Genomic DNA, 26,117 nt, shown 5'->3' on the forward strand with positions numbered 1-26,117 from the left:
CCACTCGATGTGTCCCTTTCACGTCGATGTTTCTTTCTCTCTCTCTCTCTCCCACTCTATCTGAACAAAATATCGAAAAATGTCCTCGGGTGAGGATAAAATAATAATAATAACAACAACAAAATACTACACTATTCATTAATAATCTTTAAAATCCTAGATGTTATAAAATGTCTTGAATCTTTCTAATAAATAATGTATTCTATAGATAGAAGGAAAAGTCTACCTAGAAAAATCACACATTTAAAAAAAATTTTTCCCTTTATTTATTTTAGAGAGAGGAAAGGAGATGGAGCGAGAGATAGAAACATGGGTGAGAGAGAACATGAATTGTCTGCCTCCTGCATGCCCCTCACTGGGGATCAGGCCCACAACCTGGGCATGTGCCCTGACCGGGAATCAAACCAGTGACCTCTTTCTTGGTGCAGGGTCAACGCTCAACCACTGAGCTACACCGGCTGAGCAAAAAAAATCACGTATTTAAATATGCTGTGTGCTTCATCACAAAAGTAAACCAATAGAAGTGTACCTTACATAACATTATTTTCCTAAAATACTGCAAACTTAACTTTATTAGAATAAAACTGAGCTCTTAATACACATGATGTGAAACATAACCTCTCCAGTTAAGGTCCAGCAATTATAAAACGGTTAAACAAGTAACAGAAAAACGGCTAGGCTGCACAAAGGTGAATCTAATCCTGCTTCCCTCCCCCCCTACTGGTTCAGCAATTTGATTTTATTGACTTCAGCCTGAATCATTGATTGAGAAAGACTTTATTTATTTATGACATCATCAACCCTGGTACGATTTCTAATATACATAACCTCAGCTAAGAATTTTAAAATTTCTTTCCCTTTATTGATTCGAGAGAGAGAAGAAGGGTGAGGGAGAGAGGGAGAAACATCCATGAGAGAGAACACTGGGGATCAGGCCCACAACCTGGGCATGGGCCCTGACCGGGAATCGAACTGGCGACCTCCTGGTGCAGGATAGACGCTCAGCCACTGAGCCCCATGGGCCTGACGAGCTAAGAATTTTTTACTTTTACTAGCTCTCCAAAGGCACTTACAGTATTAAGGAAATAAGGTTTACATTGAGATGTCATTTATACTGTACATTTTATATATGGTTTCGTTCTTTTTTAAAATCCTCACTCCAGGATATTTTTCCATTTATCTTCAGAGTGGGAGGGAGGGGAAGAGAGAGAGAGAGAGAGAGAGACGGAGGGAGGGGGAGGGAGGAACATCGATTGGTTGCCTCCAGCATGACCTCAGCGAGGGCCAGGGACTGAACTGCAACCAAAGCGTGTGCCCTTGACTAGAATCAAGCCCGCAAGCCTGGCTGATGCTCTGAGACGCGGCCCAGCCGGCCGGGCCAGGCTTCAGCTCTAACCCTCCTCCATTTCTCGCTTCTCTACCATAAAGTTAGTCTGCTGCCCACTTACACTGTCCCAAGACAGCGAGAGGTCGTCTGAAACGCCGCCGGATAAGCCCGCACGTGACAACAGCATTTCTTGGGAAGTTGACGTTACAGAATTACGATTCCGGGATACTTGTTCCAAATTCAAAAGAGGTTCCAGTACTTTCCCAGCCCTGTTCTCTCTTCATTTCTATTTGCCTATTGAATATCTCATCTGGGCTCACACCCCACCTAAGTTGAGCTCGTTCCGGTCCCTCTCCTCCCTAGACCTGCCCCCCCCAGTGCCATCCGCGCCGGGGGTGCGCTCCGTCCAGTCACCCACACCAAACACCCGCGTCGTTTCTGCCTCCCTGACCAGCGGAGCTGTCCCCCTCACAACCTGTCCCCTATTTGTTCCCTCACCCACCACCAGCGGCACTGTGTCCGTTCCCCAGGAGTGTGAGGTGCTGGGGAAGCAAGCACGGGCCCTGCAGCTTCTGCTTCAGGAAGCTCGCGGCCTCGGGGCGCAAACTGACTGCTAGGACGGACTCCATCTCTCCGTGTCAGTTTCTTCATCCCTTTACTGAAGCTGACGCGGGTCCTGCCTCGTCAGAGGTACGACCAAGGCATCTCCTAGGGCAGCTGATGGGAGTCTGAGCACCTGCCACACTGACCTCCCTTCCGGGCAAAGGCACGGTGTGTGATTCCTCCCACCTGGACACCGTGACTGCCTCTCGGGGCGCGGTTCCAATCCTGGATCTGCCCTGAAGTAACCTAACCTCTCTGGACAGGTTTCCTCACCGGGGGAACTGGAGTTCTACTGGGAACTCGCAGTTGTTCTGAGAACTGAAGGAGGTAACAGCTAACACACAGCCACTGCTCACTGGGCACCAACATCACCACAACTGCTTCGAACACATTCACTTCCCAAGTCATCCCAACCGCCTGTGACAGGCCCACTACACGAGGAAACCGACGCAAGTACAGGAAACGGATCAAAGGTCACACAGCTGCTAAGTGGCAGGACTATAATTCTAATCAAGAAGAGCTGACTCCGGAGCCCAGGCGTTACTGCTGCCCTGGACTGACCGTCTGCCGGGTACTTTGCGTACATAGTGGAAGGCAAACTGCACATTATGAAGTTTTCTGGCGGGCGGTGCGGAGCGGGCGCTCCGGGTCAGCCGCCTCCTCACCACGTCTGCAGAGCAGTTGCCCACGGGCACAGGAAGAGGCAGGTGCTCTCCACGACCAGCCCACCTGCGAGAGGTTTATGGACTGAAGAACCTGCAAGAACTTATATGGAGAACAGCAATCAGCCAAGGGAAGGCCAAAGGTGAAATGGCTTCGAACACCTCATTTGCGATCTAACAGCGGAAGTCCCCGTCTTTAAAGGACAGGCGTCACGATGACAAGCTCACTCGCATCGGCGCCCGTGGCATGGCCGAGCCAGAGAAAAGCCACCAACCACGAACGAAGCTGTAACCAGAGGGAATGAGCAAGCACCTCCCTTGCACCACCTGCTCGGGCTCTTAAACCCGAGAAGAATGAGGAGCGCAGAGGGTGAGCGATGCTGCACCAGGTCCACGGGAGGCCGCTGCCCAGAGTCTCCAGACACTGTGAATGCCCCTGCGTCAAGGACCCAGCAGGCACGATGCAAATGAGACCACCCTCGTTAAACGTTCACCAGATGCTTTCCAACTCGGAAATCCTGCATGAACAGTACTCTTGCCATAAAATGTTAATTTATTTACTAACCATTTATTAAAGTGCCTCTTATATGCACAGTTCTGTATTAGACATCAAGAATATAGCAGTGCCCTGGCCGGTTTGGCTCAGCGGTTAGAGCGTCGGCCTGCGGTCCGGAGAGACCCGGGTTCGGTTCCCGCTAAGGGCACGTACTTCGGTTGCAGTTTGTTCCCGGCCCTGGTTGGTCCTGCGGGTGGCAGCCACTCGATGTGTCCCTTTCACATTGATGTTTCTCTCTCTCTCCCTCCCACTCTATCTGTACAAAAAATGGAAAAATGTCCTCGGGTGAGGATAAAAAAAAAAAAAAGAATATAGCAGTGAGAACAAAACAGATCCAGCCTTCATGCAGTTCATAGTCATGAAACAAGACAGTTAAAATCTTCAGACACTGCCCAGTCGGTGTGGCTCAGTGGTGAGCGTCGAGCCTGCACCAGGAGGTCGCCAGTTCAAGTCCCGGTCAGGGCACGTGCCCAGGTGGTGGGCCAAATCCCCAGGGCGGGCATGCAGGAGGCGGCCAATCGGTGTTCTCTCTCATGGATGTTTCTATCGCCCTCTCCCTCTCCCCTCCGCTCCCTCTGAAAGCACAAAGAAAGCCTTCAGACACTGAACAGGACACATGCGACCATGGCTGTGGCGCGTGAAAGAGTGTCCCGCCCTGGAGGGGCAGGAGGCAGTGAGCGGTCCCAGCTGAGCCTGATGGGAGGGCGAGGGAAGGGGCCTGGAAAGTAACATGAAGCTGAGACCTGCGGAATCAAGGGGTTGGCCGGTGGGCAGGGGCGTAAGGCACCGCCGGCACCAAGGTCTCGAGGCAGGCGACAGCAGAGCACGGTGTCCCTGACATGTTCAGGATACGCAGTGTGGGGGAGACGAGGCTGAAGACACAAAATCAAGACCCAGGCCAGGCAGGACTGAAGGGAGGGGCTGGAGTTTAACCCTAAGTGGGCTGGGAAGGCAGTGACCTCGTCTCTGTGTCACCGACTGGAGAGGACAGAAGCAGACGTGAACAGCCCGGGGTGGCTCAGGGGCTGAGCATCCACCCTGCACCAAGAGGCCGCCGGTTCGATTCCCGTCAGGGCACATGCCCAGGTTGTGGGTCCGATCCGCAGTGGGGGGTGTGTAGGAGGCGGCCAATCGGTGTTCTCTCTCATCGATATTTCTCTCTCTCTCTCCCTCTCCCTTTCTAAAATCAATAAAGAAAAAAATTAAAAAACAAAACAAAAAGCAGCCCAGTGAGGACGCTGTGAAGTTTTGGGGAGGGAGGTGGTAGTGAGACGGGGCGGTGGAGGTGCAGAGCTGGATCCGCGATGAACCTCGCAGACAGACTCAACAGGACATGGCAGCGGGTCACACGGGAGGGTCAGGGAAGCTCTGGAACGAGCCGCTAACCGAAGTGGGGACAAGTGGGTGTTGAAAGGAGTGAGGAGAAGAGACTGGGGGTTCGATCTCAGACCGAAGGGAGAGTCCAAGGGGCATCTGGTTCTGAAGCTTAAAGGAAACACCTGGAGCTGAAGAGATAATCTGTTACGTCAACAGTACGGAGACATTTCAAGCTGTCACTGAATGAAATGGCCTTCTCAGAAGGGAAAAAGAAGAGGGACCAGACCACCAGTGTTCATGTAAAAATTGGACCAATGAAAGCATTAGCATCATATGCATTTATTTGTCATTTACTTGATAAAATAAACTCACAGTCCAGGATCCATTGTGAACAGCAGTAATGGAGTTTACATACCTGGAATGCAAACTACAGTTCACAAGTGGTATCTCTCTGACAGTTTAAAAAAATAGACTGGAAGGTCACTGTATGATGAAACTGTCCGCAAATGCCCACACCCCCTCAAAGGGTGGGGCTGGCCCCTCCCCTGGGCTCCCTTCCACCAGCAACAGAATCAGAAGTTAACAGAATGTGAGTCTGCTTGAAATCACCACTCTGAGGGAAGCCACTCACCCGTCATGACAGCACTCAAGCAGCCTCAGGGAGCCCCTGCGGCAGGAAACCCAGGCCTGTGCCAACAGCCTGCGGGCTGGTCGCCGTGGGCATGGACGGACCCGTCGGCCCAGGGCCGCTCTCAGGGACTGTAGCTTCGCGGACATCTCAACTCCAACCGATCACCACCCGGAACTGGAGCCGCCCAGCTCCGGCCCTGGTGCATTCTCCACCCTCAGAAAACGTCGGCTGTTCTAAGCGGCTAGGCCTTGGGGTGATTTGTTGGGCAGCAATGCAGCTGCCATAACACAGTCATTACGAGACATTTGCTAAAATAACAAGTCTCATCACGGTAAGGTACTGCACAGTCAACCAGAGACAAGTCTAGAAAGCACAGTCAAGTCAGAACGTAACAGTGAAAGTATAAGATAGTATAAAAATACTGGATAGTATAACTGACATATTTCTTTCAAAGGATAACCAAAAGATGCTTTGTTTTTAAATTATATCAACAAGGCTCACTAAAAACTTTTTATATTTTTAATTGAATTTAATGGGGTGACACCAGTTAATAAAATTATATAGGTTTCATCTGTACAATTCTGTAATACATCATCTGTATATTGAACTGTGTGCTCACCACCCCAAGTCAAGTCTCCTTCCATCATCATTTATCCCCCCTTTACCCTCTCCTACCTCCCCCACCTTCTTTCCCTTTGGTAATTACCAGACTGTTGTCTATGAGGTTTTGTTTTTTGTTTTTTTTGGCTTAATACTTTCATCCTTCCCCCTCTCTCCTCTCCCCTCCCCTCTAACAGCTATCAGTCTGTTCTCTGTATCTATGACTCTGTTTCTATTTTGTTTGTTAGTTTATTTTGTTCATTAGATTCCACATATAAGTGTAATCATATGGTATTTGTCTTTCTCTGGCTTATTTCACTTAGAACAATACTGTGGTCCAGGTCTGTCCATGATGTCAAAAAATGTAAGATTTCCTTCTTTTTTATGGCTGAGTAGTATTCCATTGTATATATGCACAGCTTTTTTTTTTTATCCTCACCCAAGGACATTTTTCCATCTTTTGTACAGATAGAGTGGGAGGGAGAGAGAGGGAGAGAGAGAGGGAGAAACATCGACGTGAAAGGGACACATCGAGTGGCTGCCACCCACAGGACCAACCAGGGCCGGGGACAAACTGCAACCGAAGTACATGCCCTTAGCGGAAACCGAACCTGGGTCTCTCTGGACCGCAGGCCGACGCTCTAACCGCTGAGCCAAACCGGCCAGGGCGCACCACAGCTTTTTAATCCACTCATGTCGATGGGCACTTGGGTTGCTTCCAAATCTTGGATGTTGTAAACAATGCTGCAATGAACTAAGAGTACATATATCCTTTCAAATTAGTAACTCCATACTGTTTCCCACAGTGGCTGCACCAGTCTGCATTCCCACCCACAGTGCATGAGAGTCCCCTTTCTCCACATCCTCACTAGCACTTGTTTGTTGATTTATTGATGACAGCCATTCTGACAGATGTGAGGGAATGTGGTTTTAATGTGCATTTCTCTGATGATTAGTGACTTTGAGCATTTTTTGATACGTCTATTGTCCATCTGTATGTCCTCTTTGGAGAAGTGTCTATTCAGTTACTTTGCTCATTTTAAAAACTGGATTGTGTTTTGGTGTTGAATTGTGTAAGTTCTTTGTAAATTATGGACATTAACCCATTATTAGATGTATCAATGGTGAATATGTTCTCCCATTCCATGGGTTATCTTTTTATTTTGTTGGTTTTCTTTGCTGTGCAAAACTTTTTAGTTTGATGTCCCATTTGTTTATTTTTTCTTTTGTTTCCTTTGCCCAAGGAGATATATCAGAAAAAACATTGCTATAAGAAATGTCCAAGGTTTTACTATGTTTTCTTCTGGGATTTTTATGGTCTTGTGTCTAACATTTACATCTTTAATCCATTTTGAGTTTATTCTTGTAACTGGTGTAAACAGGTAGTCTAGTTTCATTTTTTCCCACATACCTGTCCACTCTTTCCAAATACCATTTATTGAACACACTGTCTTTACCCCATTGTATGTTCTTGCTTCTTCTGTCAAATATTAATTAACCACACAGGTGTGGGTTTATTTCTGGGCTGGGGAGCCCGGCTTGGGGGTTGAGACGCCCTCTCCTCGGGGGGACCCTCGTGGCCGAGACGTCTCTCCGGGGTCGCAGCCATGCCTGTGGGAGCACGGCAGCCTTCACGCGGCTCTGTCCTGCCCGCCCGCGCGGCCCCTCGGCAGGCCCCCGGCCGTGAGGGTCCCCTCCAGTGCCCTCCGGCTGGCACTCAGGTGCCTGCTCTGTGCCTCAGCTGCAGTGCTCGTGGGTCCTGGGGGGAGGGGAGGGCAGCTCCCACCTGCTCCGCGTCACCTGGGGTCCTTCGTGTGGACAAACTGCCAGCGTTCTAACTGTTACACCCGCCCTTTTAAAGCATGGACTTCACAAGAGGACATCAGGTCCGCATGTTCGGTCAAGGCGGTTTTCATGTAACATCCTGGCAAATTCAAGAGGGTGAATTCTGATGTCAGCCTACTGTTTGTGTGGGGTCGGGGGTGAACGCCCGAGAATGTGCCAACCTGGCATGCAGACTCCGTCACGCTGACAGGAGTGCGACACACTCAAGGGTAAGAGGCTCTGGCAGAGAACCCCCTTCAGGAAGGGCCTCAGCACCTCCACCTTAGCTCATGTGAGCTGCGTGTGGAGAGGGGAGGACCCACGCACAAATCTGTCCGCTAGCCCCTCCTCTGGGTCCCCGTTTCTGGTGGCCCTGCAAGAATCTGTTTACAAATGCTTGCTCCTTCCCATCTACCTGTAAATTGCTATCTCCCACTCCTTGGTCCAAAGTACATATAGACTTTGCCTCACTGTCTTTGAAATTTTCATGCTTGCACAAATTCCCTCTGTGCACGTATTAGCTTTGATTTGTTCCTATTTTTTAAAACATTTTTAAAAATATGTTTTTATTGCCCTGGCCGGTTTGATTCAACGGTTAGAGTGTTGGTCCAAGGACCAGAGAGTCCCGGGTTCAATTCCCACTAAGGGCATATACCTAGGTTGCAGTTTGTCCCCAGCTCTGGTTGGGGTTGTGTGGGTGGTGACCAGTCGATATGTCTCTCTCACACCGATGTTTCTCTCTCTCTCTCTCCCCTCTCTTTCCCTCCCGCTCTTTCTGAAGACGAATGCAAAAGTGTCCTTGGATGAGGATAAAATATATATATATATATATATATATACATATGTGTGTGTGTGTTTATTGATTTTTGAGAGAGAGAGAGAGAGAAACTTTGATGTGAGAGAGAAGCATCAATCAGCTGCTTTCTGCACACCCCATAACTGGGGACCAAACCCACAACCCGGGCATGTGCCGTGACCAGGAATTGAGCCGGGACCTCTCAGTCTGTGGGGCGACGCTCCATCCACGGAGCCACACCGGCTGGACGGCCGTTTCCCTATGAATCATCTGCGTGTCTGCTGACCTTCCACCAGCGCAAGCACTGAGTGGGTGGGGGTTCCCCAGCCCCAGCAGTTTCATGCACCGGCTCTAGTACTGATCTGCCATGTAATTTGGGGGAAATACCTGCTAACTAGGTCTGTTTCCTTAGCCACTCAATGAGAATAATATCACTAACCCAAATGAGTTAGTACTTTGCACCTACCTTAGTATTAAACATTCAATAAATAACAGGTATCAATTATTGTTATGATTGTAATTTTAATCATATAAATGCTGATGACTTTCCCAATTATATAAATTAAATAATAGTCCAAATAGGCATCTAAATAAACATCTTTTGCTACATAAATGGATTGGTGCACTTGTTCAGGAAAACTACGCTGAGGCAAACCTGCCCCTTGAAATGTAACTCCTTTCTGAAACAAAGAACGTTAGGCTTTGCAGACCGAAGGCCGGGCCAGCAGTTTGATCAGCATTGTAAAAGACGAACAGGAAGAAGGGGAGGTCGGCTGGAAAAGCAGGCTAAGGTCATTCTTTCCCTTCTACAGAAGGACCCTCCACCTCTACTTTCTCATAGTGAGTTTGGGAATTTCCAAAGAGCTGGCCCGCTGCCAAGCCCATCAGGCATCAGGAAAACCCGCGTCCAGGTCCCTCCCTCCAGGCCACTCAGGGGCTGACAAGCTCCGGAGAGGCCCGGGCTCCCTGCAGACTTCCTGGCTCCAGGGCCACTGTCCATGGACCAGCACAGAACATGTCCCTTCCCCACAAGTAACTTGTCCACCCCCCGGCTCACCACCAGCCCATCCATCACCCCTGAGCCAGCATACACACAGGACCGGGGCAACTCCACGCACGGTTATTTTTACATCCGTGTAAAAAACAATTTCACCCAAATCTAAACATAAAGCCTCAGAAAATAACATGCTGAAATAAACAGTCACATGACTGATCTGCGGCAACACAGAGAATCTCGCCGAAGAGCCTGCCCCGGAGTCTGCTGCGGGAACCTGGGACAGGGCACATTCAGAATGAGGCTTTGGAAAGTCTGGGGAGGAGCACGAGGACCGACCCCCCAGCTGAATCCTGACCGACAGCAGGCGAGGTCTCACCATGTGGAGACATTTCTAAGGGTCCCCAACGCTCATTCACTCACAGCAGATTCAGCCCATGTAGCCTCGTCTTTCTGCTCAGTCACCCCCTCTCCATCCAACCTTCCCCTTTCCTCGGTGCCAAGACGACTTGCCAACACGAGCACACATCCCGTGGACGGCCACGGGTCCCGAAGTGACCCCAGCGGGCGGGCCCTGGTGGGCCGACACCCCAGGCCTCACTGTCTTCAGTGGCAGGTTTACACCAGCCTGTCCACGGCCGAGGCAGACACCACCTGTCGCCCGCCCTGCAACCAGTCCCTCCGGGTGCTCCCGCTCCGCCGCCTTCCTCATGTCCCGCCTCCCGTTCAAGCGCACGACAGACAGACACGCAGACGGTCCTTCTCCGGAGCAGGTGCGAGCTCGCTGCCGGGGGCACGCAGTCAGTTTGGCTCAATAAAAAACAAACCACGGCCTACGAGCTTCTCTACAGGCGTGGACGTTTCTCACGCCGCCACCGCCGCGGACAGAGAGCAGACGAACTAGCACACAGATGATGCGTTTATGTCGTGTCCCTGGCTGGCGCCTCAGTACCGGGGCACCTAAACAGCTTCCTGGTTTATGAAGTATTTTTAAAACACAGGAGATGATCTGTTTTCAAAACACCATCCAACTTTGTACCACAAACTCCCTCATCTAGTTTCTCAAAAGCTCTTTTGTGTGAGTGTGTTAAACAAAAATACCTCACAATTGATTAGAACTAGACGATGCTACGGAGCGTTTCTAACACGTCGGTGCTCAGGAGAGACTGCGGCCAGCCGCGCCCCGAGGGCTCCCTCCGGGTGTCTTCTGCCTCCTCTGCCACAGGCGCGAATGCTCAAGGACAGGCGAGGTCAGCGTGGCACAGTGGCTGGCGGAACAGAGGGCACCGGGGGCAGTGTGTTTGGAGGGAGGGGCAGCACCGGGTGAGGGAGAGCGCGGAGCTGGTCTTCCGCGGGACCGCGGGAGAGACTGAGGCGCGGCGGTGAACGGCCCTCGCTCCACACCAGCTCCGCACCCTCTCTCCCACTTCCAGGGAAGAGACAGAATCGGGAAACTGAGGGACGCACTGCATCCCGCACAGCTGGTAACTGGAAGGACAAACGGAAGCCGGGCCGTCTGACGCCAGTGCAGCGCCAAGTACCGAGTAAACACATCAAAAGGGAAACAGGAAGTCGACGGCCCTCGAGTCACGTGGGCCTGCACTCGCTTCCGGCCCTGAAGGGAAGCGTGAGTGAGGCTCAGACAGCTAAGAACCTGCCAAGGTCCGCACACCAGCCAGCAGCCTGCAGGCTGCAGAAAAGCCCGACTTCACTCCTGCCACAGTCAAGAGCTGGTAGGTGACCAGAAAAAACAGGAACACTGGGACAGGCGGGTGGACAGGCGGGTGGACGGGCGGGTGGACGGGCGGGTGGACGGGCGGGTGGACGGGCGGGTGGACAGGCGGGTGGACGGGCGGGAGCGGACAGGACGACGCAGGCACAGAAGGCAGGAAGCCCGGGGCCTAGCAAGGGGCAAACAGAAAACAGGGGCCTTGCCCCCAGGGAACCTTCCTCCCCCAGCATCTCTGGTCCTGCGTTCGGACCCCTGATCTTTCCTCCCTAAAGATAACATCAGGCCTCAGCTGTATTTCAGCTCCAGGCCCAGAAAAGCAGCAAAACCACACCGGTGACTGCTGGCTGCCTGGACCCGCTGCACTGACTACTGGCCCCCGCCCTGGCTGGGACTGGACCGCAGAGAGCACACTGGAGAGCGGGTGAGCAGTCTCCTGAGCCCCTCCCGAGACGACCCCTAAGACTCCCACCTGCGAGAGACAGTCCGCTCAGGATGGAGGACCCAGCGCCCTTTCTCCCTGGGGAGCACGCCTGTGCCATTCCCTTCCCCCCTCCCTCTCAGGGACCCCCGAGACTGCAACCAGGGCAGCTCGTCCGGGCTCACCCCCTGACCTGTCTCCAAGGCCCCTCCCCTAACTTCCCAGGGAGCCAGAGCCGCCCCCAGGGCTCCTGTTGCTGCTTCTGCCCTGAGCCTTCCTCCTGTCACGGTCCTGATACGTCCTCGCTGGCTTCGCTGCGCTTTGTCCCCGACTGAGGTCTCTCCTTCGAGAGGACCAGAGCCGAGTCTCAGGGTCCTGATACGTCCTCGCTGGCTTCGCTGCGCTTTGTCCCTGACTGAGGTCTCTCCTTCGAGAGGACCAGAGCCGAGTCTCACGGTCTTGCCTGTAACAGTACCATGCCCCTTAATATTACTCTCACTTTTTTATCCTCACCTGGGGCCATTTCTGCATTTATCTTCAGACACAGTGGGAGGGAGAGAGGGAGGAAGAGAGAGAAACATCGATGTGAGAGAGACACATCAAGTGGTTGCCACCCACATGACCACAACCAGGGCCGGGGACAAACTGCAACCGAGATACATGCCCTTAGTGGGAACCGAACCTGGGTCTCTGGTCTGTGGGCTGACGCTCTAACTAACCACTGAACCAAACCGGCCAGGGCATTACTCTCACTTTTTAACCAAAACCAAAATGTACACTTCTACCTAAATACTGTGCTTTGTGGTGCCAAGCGGGGCACTGCGGATGTGTCTGTCACTAGTGGGCTCCCTGATGGGTCAAGCCTACCGGGGAACAGAGCATGCTGGGGGGGGGGGGGGGCAAGGCTTCCTCTTCCTAATTCTGTTTGCTGTCCCGGACAGTCACCGGAGCGGCACCGTCCTCCCTGGCGGCAGCAGTAGGGTCCTGTTTCCAGTTCCTCTCACACTCCCAGAACCAGCCTCCCAGCCCCATCCGGTCCAATAGTACGGACGCCGCAGGGTCTGAGGCCCAGCTCCTCCAGAGCCCGTCTGAGCTCCTGGGGCCCGCAGTGGCCGGGCTCTGAGCTCCCAGCTTCTGTAGGCTCAGCGCCTTTGGGGTGCGAGGGCTTCCCACCATTCCTTCTGTTTAATCGCAGTGTTCCTTTCGTTTTTCACACCCGTGCCGTCGGTTCCCTGTGCCAGAGTCTCCCTGTTAAAATCATCAGTGTGGTTCCAGCTCCCCCGACTGATCCCTGACTGACGACACTCCGACAACAGGTCTGAGTCCAGACTGACCACGCGTTTGTGCATGCGCAGTTCACCGGAGGGGCCACGATCCACCTCACATCTCCTAGATCACAGAGCATACCCAGCGTCTGAACGTACATTCAAAGAGTTCATACGCTATTCTGAACTTAGGAATCAGTTCTACACTCGGAACATTTCGCTTTTCCTCACCGTAAGAAACTCAGCCTGTCCAGTCCTTCCGTCCTCACCGTCCAAGTCAAGACGCGCGACCGAGGACCAGCACTGGGAATCCGTGCCCTGAGCACCCTGCAACCTCTTTCAAATACGTGATAACACATACACAGAACAACCGGCTGAGGTGAGATTTCCTGCTGCGTGTGCTCACACGGTACGGAAGTTGACCGAATGTGACTGGTAACTATGACACTGATCACGCTGGTGTTTCTCAACCCCCTCTCCCTGGACCCTCGGTCTCTCCCACTCAGTCCACAGCCCCTCGACTCAGTTTCCCAGGCCTACAATCTGGGAGTCATTCTGACCACTCCCTCCTTCCAATATTCCCGGTTTTTTCTTTCAGCAAACGCTGTTGGCTCCACCTTCAAACACCTCCGGAGCCTACGCGCATCTCAGTGCCTCCAGCTGCTCTCCAGGTCCAGCCGCGGACGCGTGGCATGGCCTTCCGAAACAGCCTTCTGCCTGGCCCCTGCTTCTGCCCTCGTCCACCTACGGACACTCTCAGCACAGCGGCAGAGCGATAACGAAAGGCGTGTTAGAGCACACCACCCCTCTGCGCAAGACCCTCCGGTGCCCGCAATCACTCCGAGGAAAAGCTGACGTCTGCAAGGGCCCACACGCTCCTGGGGCCCCTCAAACGTGCCGGGGACAGTCCTGCCGCAGGCCCTTTGCATTTGCCGGGCCCTCTGCCTGTAACATTTTCCCCCAAGGCATCTGTATGATTTTTTAATAAAAGATTTTTAATTGATTTCATCTGAGAGAGAGAGAACACAACATTGATTTGAGAACTTAACACTGACCGGCTGCCTCCTGCATGCCCCCCACTGGGCACGGGCCTGCAACCTAGGCATGTGCCCTGATCGGGAAGGGAACTGGCGACCTTTCGGCGCCTGAGACAACGCCAGCCAACTGAGCCACACCGGCCAGGGCAACACCGGGGTGACTTATTTCCATACCTCTTCCGAGTGGTTACTCAAATATCCCTTTTCTAATTCCAGGGTCCCCGCTCAGCCTATTGAAAATTGTACCGCCCCCCATCCGAGCACTCCTGCCCTCCTCCCGATACATTCTCCTCCTCGCACTCGTCATACTGCCACTCGGTACATACGTCACTGTTTACTCCGCTCACTGCCTGCCATCTGCCCACCAGGCTAGGTGTCTGCCTCTTCCCCTCTGCATTTCAGCCCTACGGCGGTGCTGGGCACACAGTGGGGACTGAGCACACCTTTGCCGAGGGAACCGCTGGCTGCAGAAGGAAGGAGCGCACGCCGGTTCCCTTTGCTCCCACATGCAAACGAGACAGTTCCAGGGGGGCTGCTGTGGCTAAGCGACCCCACCCCTTATCTCTCCACAGCTGAAATGCGCAGAAACCACACCCCTCCTCCTGCTGGCTTCCGGCGCTGACTTGTGTCAGGATCCAGGGAGGAAAAGTCTCACTGTTTCCACTGCACTGTCAAGTCCGAGATATAAAGTCAAAGGCTTGTGTGTCACATCCCAAGATCTAAAATACTCCTTAAGGCAAACAGCGGCTTACGCTTTTACACACCACACAGCTGAGCAAGCTGAAGAGTGTGGAACTCAGCACAGACAAGCACAGACAGTCCTTGCTTTGGCAGAGAGAGTTTCCAAGTAGCATCTGAACTCCTCTGCACCTTCCAGTAGGTGGACACCAGGTTCAAAGGTATTTTTATGTGAATTGGAAGTCACCAAAGTCACCCTCAGACCAGAGGGTGTTCAAATCAGTTCAGCAACAATTCTTCCCAGACAAGCATGAACACCAGCCCACAGGAAGCTGAACCCTGCAAACCTGCAGGTCTAAGAAAGAACACCCCAAGACTGCAAATTCCGACTTACCAGCACGAAGCCCCTGAAACCAGGAAGTCCCCTCCCGGTGGATGACACACGGACATGCTGTTTCCCTCGCTCTGTGCAGAACACTTCCTCGGTGGAGACACGCTGCTGCAGCATCTCCACGAAGAAGTTCCGTGGCAGCACCGCCCTGCGTATTATCACATTCTCTACAGAGGTATGAAGTGTGCACATTTTTATACTTTCCTTATTTTTCACTCAACATTGTGAGTTCCATGACGGATGCATACAGTTTCTTATGATTCATTTCCATGTCCAGCCGGTGTGGCTCAGTGGTTGAACATTGACCACTGCACCCAGAGGTTGCCGGTTCAATTCCCAGTCAGGGCACATGCCAAGTTTGTGGGCCCAATCCCCAGTGGGGGGCACGCAGGAGGCGGCCAATCGATGTTCTCTCTCATCGATGCTTCTCTCTCTCTCCCTCTCCCTTCCTCTCTCTAAAATCAATGCAGAAAAAAAAAAAAATTAAAGAAAAGTATTTTTACTGATTTTCTAGAGAGAGGGGAAGGAAGAGACAGAAACATCAAGTGGCTGCCTCCTGCACGCCCCCCACTGGGGATTGAGTCCTGGGCATGTGCCCTGACTGGGAATTGAACTGGGACCTCTCAGTCCATGGGAGGATGCTCAGTCCACTGGGCTACACTGACTGGGCCCCATTAAAAGCTTTCTTTAAGCCCTGGCCGGTTTGGCTCAGCGGTTAGAGCGTCGGCCTGCGGTCCGGAGAGACCCGGGTTCGGTTCCCGCTAAGGGCACGTACTTCGGTTGCAGTTTGTCCCCAGCCCTGGTTGGTCGTGCGGGTGGCAGCCACTCGATGTGTCCCTTCACATCGATGTTTCTCTCTCTCTCTCCCTCCCACTCTATCTGTACAAAAAATGGAAAAATGTCCTCGGGTGAGGATTAAAAAAAAAAAAAAAAAGCTTTCTTTAAGTGTGAACCATCTTGGTGGTTTTTAAATGTGTCTACAAATTTCTTCATATTTCCTTCTTTGCGAGGTGGAGCCTAGTTACTGTGCGTGTGGGCTGGACGGACTCCCTTCTAACAACAGGATAACGTGAAAGGCACACTTAGAACTTCCGAGACTAGGTCTTAAAAGGTAATGCATTGTCCTCTGCGCTCTCTTCCTCGGGTCACTCGCTCGGGTAACCCAGCTGCCCGCGTCGGGCATTGGTGGAGTCTGTGCAGAGGCCGCACCAACACCCACGCGAGTCTGCCCCTTGGGAGAGGTCCCCCCAGTCAAGCTTTCGGAGGACTGCAGCCCCTGCTGATGTATTTTAAAATATATTTTTATTGACTTTTTTAGAGGGGAAAGGAAAGGGGGAGAGAGAAACACTGATGAGAGAGAAACACCAACTGGCCGCCTCCTGCACGCCCCTCACTGGGGACTGAGCCTGAAACCTGGGCATGTGCCCGGACGGGAAGCAACCTCTCGGTGCTGGGACAACGCTCAGCCCAGCTGGGCCCCGCTGACTGACTGCAGTCCACGAGCGAGCCGGACCCAAACCATCCAGTGCACTGCTCCTAAACGTTAACCTAAGTTTCTGTCGATTCAATTCACTAAGTTTGGGGTTAAACCATTATGTAGCAACAACAATTATTAACACACTACCCTAAGATTCCTGAAATAAATTGGAATTTGTTGTTATTAAACGTAAGAATCTGTCTGGTCTCTGTCCCTGGTTCCTGGGAGAGAACCTGTAAATCCTCGGAGATTTCTAGGTACCAGGAGTATCTGGGTTATGTGAGCCTCATGCCCGAGTTCATGGCAATGGACGACTGGGGGGCGGGGGGGGGCTGGCCGCCAGAGAGCCCAACCACAGACTGGAGGGTGGGCTCTGAGCCAGCCAGCCCCCTGGGAGGGGCCAGGACTGAAGGCTGAGTTCCAGCAAATGGCCATTTCAATCACCCTATACGATAAAACTCTGTATTTTTGATGTGGTTGTGGGAGGAGGGCATTTACCTCTGCTGCCACCTTGACTCAAAGCCTTGGGTCGAAATTAGAATTGTAAAATTTATTGGCACAGTTATTCAAGGTATATTCTCTTATTTTAAAAAATTCTCTTCTATGTCTGGGGTTACGTCCCCTTTACATTACCAATACTATTTGTGTTTTCTGGGGTTTTCTTGATTATTCAAATGGTTGGTTAATTTTATGTCTTTGCAAGAAACCAACTTTTGGCTTTGTTAATACTGTCCACTGAATCTTTTTTCTTTTTCTTTATTGAGTTGAAAGAGAGAGGAAGGAAGAGGGAGAGACAGAAACATCGATGACAGAGAATACTGACTGGCTGCCTCCTGCACGCCCCGCACTGGGGATCGGGCCACAACCTGGGCATGTGTCCTGACCGGGAATTGAACCGGTGACCTCTTGGTGGAGGGTCGATGCGCAACCAGTGAGCCACCCGGCGAGGCTAGTTCCAGGTATTTTTTGATTTTCATTATTTTATTTTTGACCAGTGGGATTTATAGAATATATACTTTTAAATTTCTAAATGTGGTTTGTATATCCTATTTGCTATTCATTTTTTAAACTTAAGTGCATTTGCTAATATAATTATTTGAGGTGTATTAGTACAGACTAGTAAATGGTCACTTTTAATAAAATGCTAACTCCTGAAACCTAATGATTCTGTCATGCTCTCTGCTTAAAATCGATCCCTGTCCTCAGTTCCTGGGTGGATCGGGGAGACAAGAGAACTGTCAGGGTCTGGCTGGCAGCACTCCCACTCCCCACACCCCCACCCCCCACGGCCCAACCGCACCGACGCCATCGACGCCACCGCGGCCTTGCTGTTGGCAGGCCCTCCCTTGTTGGACTCCCTCCCTCTGCACATTCCTGGTGCTCCTGCCTTCGACCTCCCCGCGGTCACTACGTCCATCCTTCAAGACCTCGCGATGGGTAACCTCTGTGACCTTCGACCTCCCCGCGGTCACTACGTCCATCCTTCAAGACCTCGCGATGGGTAACCTCTGTGACCTTCGACCTCACCGCGGTCACTACGTCCATCCTTCAAGACCTCGCGATGGGTAACCTCTGTGACCTTCGACCTCACCGCGGTAACTATGTTCATCCTTCAAGACCTCGCGATGGGTAACCTCTGTGACCTTCGACCTCACCGCGGTAACTATGTTCATCCTTCAAGATCTCGTGATGGGTAACCTCTGTGAGCAACCCCAAGCCCGATTCGTCAGGCTGATGGGGTCCCACCCTGGTGCTTCGAAGTGCACCCAGAATACGCACCAGAGCATATCACAGTTCTTGACTAACAGTCTTCAAACACTATTTAGTAATTACCTGGTGTGTGCCACACACTGATTAGACAGACATGATTCCTCCACTTACAAGGTTTATTTGGTCAGGTGATTTTTTTTTTATCTTGCACCAGTCAGTATAATCTCCATTTTCTAGCATATTACTAAGCAAAGCAATAAATGTTTAATAAATGAATGAAAGGAATAAGAATAATATTAATATTTTGTTAAGGGAAACATAATTAGGGAGTTAAAACAACTATAAATCACGTAACACTCTTAACAGGTCTTTATAAGTCTACTAACTCCTACAATGACATCGCCCAAACGTTACAGGTGCAGCCAGTTACTACTGAGCCTCAATCTAAGTAAGTACTTGCTCAAGAACTCTGCTCCCGTAATCACCACCCTCTAGTGGTTTCGGTGCCAGAGAGAAGAAACCAGATCGAAGTCGTAAAACGAAGAACTTTAGTGTGCTCAACAGCCCTCTTCACAGAATACATCTGGCTTACTCCATATTTTGAATGACCTTAGTTCTGAGTTTATTAGCTTCTTCTTAAAATACTACTTTTCTTTATACCATGAAATAAGAAATCTAATATGTTTTCCATACTCGATGTACATCAGCTTGTTTAATCCTCACACCAATTTTATGAGGCAAGTATTCTCATTATGCATAATTTTATAAGAGTAAATTTGAAAATCAAGAAGTATTACGTAAGTTTTTAGAAAGATATTAAAAACCAACACTAACTCGAGAGGGAGTAGAATACACGGGCAGACCACCAGCCTGGCTGTCGGTCAGTGGGCGGAAATGGACGAAGGGGGGTGGTGGGGACGGCCGGGATGGGCGGGGAGTGATGGCAAACTCAGGCTTTGGACACACTGTTCAATATTTAAATAAGAACCTATTCGTGCCTTGTTTACATTATCTTTCAAAAAGTAAAAAGCTGCTCTGGGAAGAGACCGTCCTCCCCTCGCCCCAGGCACAGGGAGGGGCAGGGAGAGGGAGGGAGGCAGGGAGGGAGAGGGAGGAAGGGAGGGAGGCAGGGAGGGAGGGCAGGGGGGAGGCAGGTGGAGCGCAGAGGAACCAGGTTTCTGGCCTGGAGACCTGCTTAGGACCTCGGGGGCGGCTGACACGAGCTGGGGGACAGGGAAGCAGCAGAAAGGAGGACGGATACGCACTGAACGTCACCACAGGGTGAGACAGAAGCCACCCTGACTCCGCAGGCTCCCCGCGCAGCGCCATCCACGCCCGCATCGCGCACCCGCATCCCCACAGGACGGTCCAGGGTGAAAGCGGGGAGCCCTCTTCCCTCCTGAACTGGGGAGCAGCCGGCACTGGCACCTGGGTAGGAGGCGCGGCCTGGACGGAAGAGGATGGGAACACACTGCCTTGCGGGGGGGACCGCCAGGGCGAGGCCTGCGGGTGATCCGAGACCCGCCTTCTCGGCTTCCCTGCGGAAGAGCAGGTGGGGGCTAAGTTTCTGTGGGGCCCAGAGAGACCAAGAGGCGCGGCACTGCTCCGGGAGAGGCAGCGTCCAGGCTGCGGCAGAGGCCACCTGCTCAGGAGACAGGTGACAATGGGTTCTCCCTGGCGGCACGCCACGGGGCAGAGACAGTCTGCTTCAGGCAGGGAGTGCTCAGGGAACCAAGCCCAAGTCCCCAGAAGGGGGCACAGAAGTAAACAGCTCAGTTAAGGGGACTCGGCAACCGGAGTGAAAGCTGAGGGGCAGTCAGAACAGGTGGCTTCTGCTTCAGCAGCACCAGCAGAAGACACTGGGTACAGTGGACACAGGACACCTGGATGCTGTCAGTCCTACCAGTGACGGAGAAGAAACTCGTGGCTGTCCAACAAAGGAGCGGCCGAACCGCATGCTGATGGGAGCCCTCCCCCCACAGGCCCTGCCGGAGCATCTCACACAGGCCGCCACCAGGACCACAGGCAGGCCGCCACCAGGACCACGGGCAGGCCGCCACCAGGACCACGGGCAGGCCGCCACCAGGACCACGGGCAGGCCGCCACCAGGACCACGGGCAGGCCACCACCAGGACCACGGGCAGGCCACCACCAGGACCACAGGCAGGCCACTGTGAAGAAAGGCAGCATTTCCGGGTTTCGATGGTGCTGGCAGCTGACAGCTTTCCAGCTACTGCTGTTCTTGCGAGGAACTCACACACATGGCCCCAGAGAGCCAGGGGCCGCAGCCAGGCGCACTCTGCACCCCTCACCAGGACGCTCTCCGCCCTGGCCCGCCCGCCCTTCCTCGGGGAACTCGACCTGGCTGAGTCCTTTCCTACACTAACTGAGAATTTCCACCTGACGGAAGATGACTGGTGCATTAAAAATACTTTTTATTTTTACTTATTGATGTGTGAGAGAGTGAGAGACATCAACACGTTGCTCTACCCATCCATGAACTCACTGGTTGCTTCCTGCATGTACCCCCACCAGGGGTCGAACCTGCAACCTTGGAGCATCAGGACGAAGCTCCAACCCACCGAGCTACTGGCTAGGGCTGGAAACGTGAGGATTTCTAGAAAGTGAGACTGGGTGACTCGGAACGCGCCCGTGTCACCAGGACCGTGAGGAGAAGAGGTGCCCAGCAGATCGAGCTCCGCGACGAGCCGCCCTGCGGCTCAGACCCCACAGACAGGGTCCCAGACACCGCGACAGACGGAGATGCTGGGCAGATGCTGACAAACCCCAGCAGGGGACTTGCACACGGACCTCCAGGACGCAAGGCCCTGCCTTCTACAACCACGTAGGCCACGTGTAGCCCTGGTGTGGGGTCGGGCCCTGGCACAGACCCCCACATGGAACAGCAACGGTCCTGTGACCGGAGCTGCCCATCATGACCCCCCATGACCCACCAGGCGGGAGTATGATGGAAACGGTGTGTTTGCTGCAGGACTGAGGCAGGTGCAGAGGGCACAGGAAACTACACGAGGCCAGAGTCTCAGGTCCCTTATGGGTGTCCCAGTCACACCTCTGCTTCCGCGCACCCACAGCTCCGTGGGAGGTCCTTGCTCCTGACAGGAGACAGAAAACCTGGGCCTGGCTGACAGAGGCAACTCACAGGTGGACGCTCACTGCTCTCCAGCCCTACCGGATGGCTCTGAGCGTGGCGAGGAGAACATCCTCAGCGGGGACGGGGACGGGGAAGTGAGCGGAGAAGAATGAGCAGGGGCTCCCTGGGGGTGCAGAACAGCAAGCAGACTGGTTAGGGAGAGGGACGGAGCAAGTCTACACCGAGAGACAGGGAGCTGGAGAACAGCCATGCGATGGCACACCGTGCCCATCTTTGCGTCTTAGGTTAATGCCCACCACAAAGCACCAAGCGGAGCAGGCATTGCACTACGTCCGAGCTACAGCTGGAATGACTTGTCAGTGGCCCTCAGCCACCTCCACGCTTGACCAGCAGGGCCGTGAGCGGGGGCCACAGGGACAGAGGCGGCCTCACATGGGCCAACAGCACAGGCTCCTGCTCACGCACGATGTGAGCTGATTACCGCCTGTGCGTATTGCCAGCCGACCCCTGTGGGCGCAGAGCCCGCTGACCAAGCGTGGGCGCAGCCGCCCCGACCCCTGTGGGCGCAGAGCCCGCCGACCCCTGTGGGCGCAGAGCCTCCCAGACCCCTGTGGGCGCAGAGCCGCCCCGACCCCTGTGGGCGCAGAACCGCCCAGACCCCTGTGGGCACAGAGCCGCCCCGACCCCTGTGGGCGCAGAGCCCGCCGACCCCTGTGGGCACAGAGCCGCCCCGACCCCTGTGGGCGCAGAGCCGCCCAGACCCCTGTGGGCGCAGAGCCGCCCCGACCCCTGTGGGCGCAGAACCGCCCAGACCCCTGTGGGCACAGAGCCGCCCCGACCCCTGTGGGCGCAGAGCCCGCCGACCCCTGTGGGCGCAGAGCCCGCCGACCGAGCGTGGGCGCAGAGCCGCACCGACTGGACTGAGCGTGGGCGCGCCCCCGCCGCAGCACGCCCCTCTGTGCGCCCTCTCGCGGGTCCGGGGTCTCAGCGGAGCATCAGGCTCAGGACTAGATGCGGCTCCACTCCCTCTCCTTTCAGAGATTTCTTCTGGCATTTGTGACCAGTCACCACTCTGACGGCCACTGGCAGAGTGGACTTCAGGGGCCGTGCAGTGACCGAAGCAGTGAGAGGCGGGGTCGACAGCAGACGGCTGGCGCCCTGCACTGGTCCCCGTCCCCCCTCCCCGCGCTGGGGCGCTTCTGTGCGCAGGGGGCAGCGCGGCCCAGACCTGGGGCCCAGCGCGCTGTGCTGCTCGGGGAGGGGAGGCCACAGGTGCGCAGGAGCGAAGGACACCAGCGCCCACGCCCCAGGCGCACCCTGACGCAGGGCTAGAAGGCAGTGGGATGTCCCCACTCCCTGGCCTTTGGTGGGGCACTACTGAGCTGTATTTTGAGGATCCCAGGGCGACAGGACCCCAGCTGCCCAGGGATAACTGCTCCTGAACACACTTTATGTGAATGTACTCTCTTCCTCGTCTCGTTTTCCCACGCCCTCGTTTCTGAGTCTTTCCCTGAATCAGAAGAAAGCCTCCTACAGAAACTGCCCAGCCCCCCGTCACTTGCTGGGGCTCTTCCAGAAGGATCCTCAGCGAGGAAGTGATGCAGCCACGGTCCGACGGAGCTGCTGGGCTCCAGGGCCCACGCTCCTGAGAGTGCGGCCTCTTCACAGCAGCGACGGCGGCACTGAGCATGGGGACTGGACGGTCAGCATGAATGGGCACACGGAGCACCGGGGGTCCACTGTCCGGCACTGAGCATGGGGACTGGACGGTCAGCATGAATGGGCGCACCGAGCACCGGGGGGTCCACTGTCCGGCACTGAGCATGGGGACTGGACGGTCAGCATGAATGGGCGCACTGAGCACCGGGGGTCCACTGTCCGGCACTGAGCATGGGGACTGGACGGTCAGCATGATCCAGCGCACGGAGCACCGGGGGTCCACTGTCCGGCACTGAGCATGGGGACTGGACGGTCAGCATGAACCAGCGCACGGAGCTCCGGGGGTCCACTGTCCGGCACTGAGCATGGGGACTGGACGGTCAGCATGAACCAGCGCACTGAGCACCGGGGGTCCACTGTCCGGCACTGAGCATGGGGACTGGACGGTCAGCATGAACCAGCGCACGGAGCACCGGGGGTCCACTGTCCGGCACTGAGCATGGGGACTGGACGGTCAGCATGAATGGGCGCACTGAGCACCGGGGGTCCACTGTCCGGCACTGAGCATGGGGACTGGACGGTCAGCATGAACCAGCGCACTGAGCACCGGGGGTCCACTGTCCGGCACTGAGCATGGGGACTGGACGGTCAGCATGAACCAGCGCACGGAGCACCGGGGGTCCACTGTCCGGCACTGAGCATGGGGACTGGACGGTCAGCATGAACCAGCGCACGGAGCACCGGGGGTCCACTGTCCGGCACTGAGCATGGGGACTGGACGGTCAGCATGATCCAGCGCACGGAGCACCGGGGGTCCACTGTCCGGCACTGAGCATGGGGACTGGACGGTCAGCATGAACCAGCGCACTGAGCACCGGGGGTCCACTGTCCGGCACTGAGCATGGGGACTGGACGGTCAGCATGAATGGGCACACTGAGCACCGGGGGTCCACTGTCCGGCACTGAGCATGGGGACTGGACGGTCAGCATGAATGGGCGCACTGAGCACCGGGGGTCCACTGTCCGGCACTGAGCATGGGGACTGGACGGTCAGCATGAATGGGCACACGGAGCACCGGGGGTCCACTGTCCGGCACTGAGCATGGGGACTGGACGGTCAGCATGAACCAGCGCACTGAGCACCGGGGGTCCACTGTCCGGCACTGAGCATGGGGACTGGACGGTCAGCATGAATGGGCGCACTGAGCACCGGGGGTCCACTGTCCGGCACTGAGCATGGGGACTGGACGGTCAGCATGAATGGGTGCACTGAGCACCGGGGGTCCACTGTCCGGCACTGAGCATGGGGACTGGACGGTCAGCATGAATGGGCACACGGAGCACCGGGGGTCCACTGTCCGGCACTGAGCATGGGGACTGGACGGTCAGCATGAATGGGCGCACGGAGCACCGGGGGTCCACTGTCCGGCACTGAGCATGGGGACTGGACGGTCAGCATGAATGGGCGCACGGAGCACCGGGGGTCCACTGTCCGGCACTGAGCATGGGGACTGGACGGTCAGCATGAATGGGCACACGGAGCACCGGGGGTCCACTGTCCAGCACTGATCATGGGGACTGGACGGTCAGCATGAATGGGCGCACGGAGCACCGGGGGTCCACTGTCCAGCACTGATCATGGGGACTGGACGGTCAGCATGAATGGGCACACGGAGCACCGGGGGTCCACTGTCCAGCACTGAGCATGGGGACTGGACGGTCAGCATGAACCAGCGCACGGAGCACCGGGGGTCCACTGTCCAGCACTGAGCATGGGGACTGGACGGTCAGCATGAACCAGCGCACGGAGCACCGGGGGTCCACTGTCCAGCACTGATCATGGGGACTGGACGGTCAGCATGAATGGGCACACGGAGCACCGGGCTCCACTGTCCAGCACTGAGCATGGGGACTGGACGGTCAGCATGAATGGGCACACGGAGCACCGGGCTCCACTGTCCAGCACTGAGCATGGGGACTGGACGGTCAGCATGAATGGGCACACGGAGCACCGGGCTCCACTGTCCAGCACTGAGCATGGGGACTGGACGGTCAGCATGAATGGGCACACGGAGCACCGGGCTCCACTGTCCAGCACTGAGCATGGGGACTGGACGGTCAGCATGAATGGGCACACGGAGCACCGGGCTCCACTGTCCAGCACTGATCATGGGGACTGGACGGTCAGCATGAATGGGCGCACCGAGCACCGGGGGTCCACTGTCCAGCACTGAGCATGGGGACTGGACGGTCAGCATGAACCAGCGCACGGAGCACCGGGGGTCCACTGTCCAGCACTGATCATGGGGACTGGACGGTCAGCATGAATGGGCACACGGAGCACCGGGGGTCCACAGTCCGGCACTGAGCATGGGGACTGGACGGTCAGCATGAATGGGCACACGGAGCACCGGGCTCCACTGTCCAGCACTGAGCATGGGGACTGGACGGTCAGCATGAATGGGCACACGGAGCACCGGGCTCCACTGTCCAGCACTGAGCATGGGGACTGGACGGTCAGCATGAATGGGCGCACGGAGCACCGGGCTCCACTGTCCAGCACTGAGCATGGGGACTGGACGGTCAGCATGAATGGGCACACGGAGCACCGGGGGTCCACTGTCCGGCACTGAGAACACGGGGGAAGAGCAGACCATTTGTAGCAAAACCTAGTTGAGTCACTACACACGCCCCAACATTGTATGTTCTATAAGAATACATTCCTTCAGCCCGGCCAGTGTTGCTCAGCGGTTAGAGCGTCCTCCCATGGACTGAGAGGTCCCGGTCAGATTCCCGGTCAGGACACAGGCCCGGGGGTCGGGCTGGGTCCCTAGTAGGGGGCGTGCAGGAGGCGGCCGGTCAATGTTTCTCTCTCACATTGATGTTTCTATCTGTCTCCCTTCCTCTATCTCTAAAAAAAAAAAAAAAAAATCAATGAAAACATTAAAAAAAACAAAAAACAAAAACTTCATCTGTGTACTACATAAACTCATTCTGAACCTACCAGTAGTACACACTCCACACTTTGGGAGCACTGTTCTGACTATGCTGAGGTAAGAATGATAGAGGGGTCTTAAAAAATAAAAAAATAATAATAGATAGATAGATAGATAATACAAATAGTAATTAATTTGATAGTTTAACTGGATTTTGAAGGAAAAAAAAGTTTCTACTGATTTTAGAGAGAGGGGAAGGGAGAGGGATAGAGAGAAACATCGACCGCTGCCTCCTGCACGCCCCCTACTGGGGACTGAGCCCGAAACCCAGGCCTGTGCCCTGACCAGCAGCCACTGTGGCTGGACACAAGTTACACTGGATCATGTCTGAG

General features: G+C 54.6%; 1 protein-coding gene across 1 annotated transcript in view; it reads right to left on the minus strand.

The window, feature by feature from the left end:
- BMPR1A (bone morphogenetic protein receptor type 1A) overlaps positions 1-26,117 on the minus strand; it is a 152,706-nt gene that overhangs the window by 41,328 nt on the left and 85,261 nt on the right. The gene's annotated exons all lie outside the window — the stretch shown is intronic.

The sequence above is a fragment of the Molossus molossus genome, unplaced genomic scaffold (genome assembly GCF_014108415.1).
Source record: "Molossus molossus isolate mMolMol1 unplaced genomic scaffold, mMolMol1.p scaffold_m16_p_17, whole genome shotgun sequence".
Lineage (NCBI taxonomy): Eukaryota > Metazoa > Chordata > Mammalia > Chiroptera > Molossidae > Molossus > Molossus molossus.